This window comes from Rana temporaria, chromosome 6, assembly GCF_905171775.1.
Source record: "Rana temporaria chromosome 6, aRanTem1.1, whole genome shotgun sequence".
Lineage (NCBI taxonomy): Eukaryota > Metazoa > Chordata > Amphibia > Anura > Ranidae > Rana > Rana temporaria.
Genome location: NC_053494.1, coordinates 100,217,112 through 100,221,913, shown reverse-complemented (window position 1 = coordinate 100,221,913; position 4,802 = coordinate 100,217,112).

Below are 4,802 nucleotides of genomic sequence, written 5' to 3'. Positions count from 1 at the left end.
GGCCCTTGAACCCTTCATTAGAACTGTAAATCTGAATGGCGCGGTTAGGGGATTTGAGATATGGGGGAGGGAGTTCAAGGTGGCGGCCTACGCGGATGACCTCCTACTCTTTTTAACTGACCCCGCGACCAGTATACCTAATCTCCTAGAAGAGTTTACTCGTTTTGGATACCTATCCAACTTAAAAATAAACTACTCCAAATCCGAGGCCATAAACATATCGTTACCTACCGATCAGCTGACCCGTACTAAAGCAGAATCTAAATTTAGGTGGGAGGATAAAGCTATCAAATACTTAGGAACCCACTTGACTCCACACTTGCAACACATTTACGACTCGAACTTCCCGCCCCTACTGAAGGAATGCGCAGCCGACCTTGAGAGGTGGCGAGTGGGCTGCTTTTCTTGGTTTGGACGCGCATCCATTGTCAAAATGGTGGTCTTGCCTAGGTTCCTATACCTTTTCAGGACACTACCCATAAAAATCCCAGCACACTTCTTTCGCTTGAAGAACTCTACCATCTTAAGGTTCATTTGGAATCAATGTAAACCCAGAATTAAATTATCTTGGCTGTTCAGGCCCAAAGACGCGGGCGGGATCGGGCTACCTAACTTTAAACATTATTATTACGCATCTCATATAGACAGGGTAATTGATTGGCACTGCCATAGGCGTTCGAAGGCATGGGTGTCTTTGGAGGAATCCCTATTTCTGCGTCCGCTGAGGTTTTCCCCGTGGTCACCCAGACCTAAATTTAAAGCCACCTCTAAGATACAACCTATCACACGAACCACACTGGGCGTCCTACATGACATTGCTAAAGGGGGAAAGATTACCACGCCCGGGGGTCCTTTGACACCCTTGATGGGAAACGCTGACTTCCCTCCGGGAGAGGACAATGACATGTTCCAACCAGAGCATAGTGACATCCCCTTACTCACGAAAGACTGTTTTTCAGGAGATAAAATTAAAGACATTTTGGCACTGCAGGGCGGAAGTGGACTCCCATGACTGAAGTGGTGGTCATACTTCCAATTAAGAGATTACCTTACCAAACAAAGACACTCACAGGACTTCCGCAGACCATTGACCGACTTGGGGACGACATGCCTAGATGGAAACCCCCTAGAGAAAGCTACATCGGTCTCATATGGCTGGCTGCAACTGGCTGAATGCGGTGGTGCGGATGATTATAGGAGGAGATGGTCGGAGGAGCTGGGGAGGACACTCACGGACAAACAATGGAGGTATGCGTGCATTTTAGCACATAAAGGTTCCATAAGTACACTTGTCCAGGAAACAGGCTACAAGCTGCTGACACACTGGTACAACACCCCAGACAAACTCCACAAGTGGAATCCTCAAAACCCTCCGACGTGTTGGAGGTGCCAGAAGGCGAGAGGCACTCTTCTCCACATTTGGTGGGAGTGCCCACTGATTCTGCCCTTTTGGGACAAGATCACACAACTGATCAAAAAGATCACATAATCTAAGTTGTCACTGGACACAGCTTGTTGCCTGTTACATGTCAACCACCTTGCCTTACAGGTTTACAAACACTCACTGACCAAACACCTGATTAATGCAGCCAGGTCGTTGGTTCCCATCTATTGGAGAACAACTACAGTACCCACAGTGACTGACTGGCTCAAAAGAGTTAGAAACATGTGGGAAATGGAGGATGCTGTGGCGCAGGAACATAGCAGAGTCGAGGCCTTCCAAACTACTTGGAGACCTTGGATCGTTTTCCGATACTCACAGGAATATGACGATATCATGCAAAACCCTTAAATAAGAGACGGTTCGCCTCAGAGGTGGCCCAATCTTTCGATACTTCTCCCTCACGCATCCCTAATTGGAGAGCAGGTGTTGGCGTGGTGGCATGCAATCCCCCCCTCCCTCCTCACCTGTGTCATATCTGGGGCCCCCCACTGTTCCTATTCACTTACCTCTCCCCCTGTCTTCTCTCCTCTTTCTACTCCTCTTCATACATGGTTTCATGTGCAACGTATACTGTTGAACCGTTACAACCTTAGGCCGAATTATTGTTGTTATCCTTTTAAATAAACACTTTGAAGGTGAACTAGGCCAGGGCTCAGAAAATAACTACTTCACTTGTAATTAGACCCTTTAGGGCAAGCATAAGTTGTTTAAGTCAAGACCTTTGAGCTGCTGATCTGCTTGTATTGTGTCTATTCTGTAAATCTTTTGGCTCATGTACACACGGTATCACGCTGTTTACTGATACACCTGTACTTGCATATGACATGCTATGTAACCTGTTTCTGGATCTCTCCTTTTTCTTTTCAATAAAATTTGAATGTTAAAAAGAAAAACTGAATTCAATGTGCATAAAAACTCACGGAAACACGCACGTAAACTGATGTGAAATTGATGTAAACTGATGTCTCTGCAAGTGAAATCTGTGCGGTTTTCCCCTCAGTTTTCATGCATGACTTCAGTGCAATTTATCTCTCATAGACTGTAATGTAAATCGCAATAAAAGCAGCGAAATCTGCACCAACCATAAAGTACAAAATTGAAACAGCTAACACAACAATCAGACAAAAATTATAACGATATAGAAATTATAAAGTGTGGCGCTATATATGAAAGAAGTGGGATGACCCACTTCAAAAACAAATAATGATAGTGAGTGAGTGAGTAACTTGTATAGCGCAACAAATGCGAACTTAATCCCTTAGATTGTAGTTTGATTTAGGGATTTGGAGAAGGTTTTGGTTGGTTGACCGGAGCACGCGTTTGGTGACGTAGGGTTTTATTTTCTCGTTTTAAGTATTGAGGAGCGTTACCCTGTGTACATTTGTGCGTGAAGCAGAGCGTCTTGAAAGTCACCCGGTCCTGTATGGACAGCCAGTGGAGGGACCTCAAGACCGGAGAGATTGGTTCCCACGTTTTTTTACCTGTTACCAGTCTGGCTGCTGTGTTCTGATGATGAACAAATAATGTGAAAATATAAGGTATTAGCCCTATATAGAACAGCGTGAGCGACTATAAAGACGCAAATGGTAACTTGTAAATTAACAACAAGCGACAACAAGAAGTGACGTGAATCATAATACAAATTAATATACCATATAGCCAGATTTCATGAAGAACTTAGGACCATGTTGAGAATGAACAGCACATATATGTATAAAAATAGGTGACCATAAATTGTGCAAAATGGAATATGGAATGTCCCACTACAGTAAATAAGACTGAAGAGATTCACAAATAAACGCTAGGACTTATGTAAAGATTCCAAGGTTCTGTGACAATTGTCACCAGAAAGTTCATCAATGGACATCCAAATTAGAACAGACGTCAAAGGTCAACACACTACGGTAACAGATGACTCAAACAGTCTTTATAGGCATAAGTGGTATGTAGCTGGGAATATCACTCGGGAGTGCCTTCACCTTTGGGCAGTGGGGAGAGAAGTGAATACTCTTACCCTCCAATATGGACCCAGCTCACCATATGGTGGTGGATCGCTTGTGCTTATATCCACAGCGTGGACTCAAGGTAGCCGGATCTACGAATCCCCCTCGTCTCTCAGCTGGCAGAACTTCTGACCAGATCAGCAGCTCCAAAGCAGAGGCCGAGTATGGAAAGATCTGATATCCAGACTGCGACTTCACCAGACATGAAATGTATGAAAAAAGGTAAATCCTCCACATAGTGTAAATCCAAATGGTTTTTCATATATAGCGCCACACTTTATAATTTCTGTAATGTAAATCGCACTGAAGTCACGCCTGTGTCCATATCAATTTGACTTTGATACATTTTTCACATCATTTTTAACCATTTCCTAAAAAAATGCCAGCAATTACTTGAGAAAACAACAGTATTGGGGTTCCCTCCCATCAATATCAGGCCCTTCCAATCCTGTATAGATTTTAAGGGGAACCCCTCGCCAATTTGTTTTTTTTTGTTTTTTTAAACAATATTTTATTGAATTTTTTCTTTTTAAAACGATAAAGGAGGATACAGAAAAGAAACTAAACAATATAGTGACATGGTACATGCATATCCAGCGAAAAGAATAGTGAAGTATGTCTGTAAGCATCATAGCCGCTGGGACCAGTGATCAAGGTATCTGACTTCTAAAGAATACTAATTGCATCATATCATGAAAGCAAGATATCATATGACAAGAATAACAACCTATAGTCAAGGCAGGTACCAAGAAGAGAGAACGAAGAAGTATAGCGAGGAAAAAGGTATAGGGAGAAAAAGAGGAGGAGGGGTGGGGGAAGAGGAAGAGAGAGGGGGAGAGAAGGAGAAGAAGAGAGGAGAGGAGGCATAGCATAAGGGCAGTATAATCGTAAGCAAAATCAACGAGATCTTAGCCTATGCAGATGAATAAAAACATATAGAACAACAAGGTAGCGTTTCCTATCTGAAAAAATCGGTTCACTAATCTACGACCATCCCTAAAAGAGTCTATACATTGCAATGAAATAGATAGCAGGTAGTGGATACTTTAGGGTTCATATATCGGTGGATTGGGTGAATAGTCAGAAGGGGGGGTTCACACTTCCGATAGGGCTCTTATCTAAGAATAGAAAAGGACTAGTCGACAGGGCCGAGCGTTCAGATGTAGATAGGGCGATGTTAGCGAACAGCGACCACTTCTCGTCAAATTTCTCTCTCGAGTGTAGATGATGATTATGGGAGTCCAGGTTTTCTCTGTATAGTAAGGATCTTAAGCTCCCAATCATTGCTGCAAGGGAGGGGGGGGTGGCCGATATCCAATGGCCCAGGATGGTCCTGCGGGCTACCAATAGCGTGG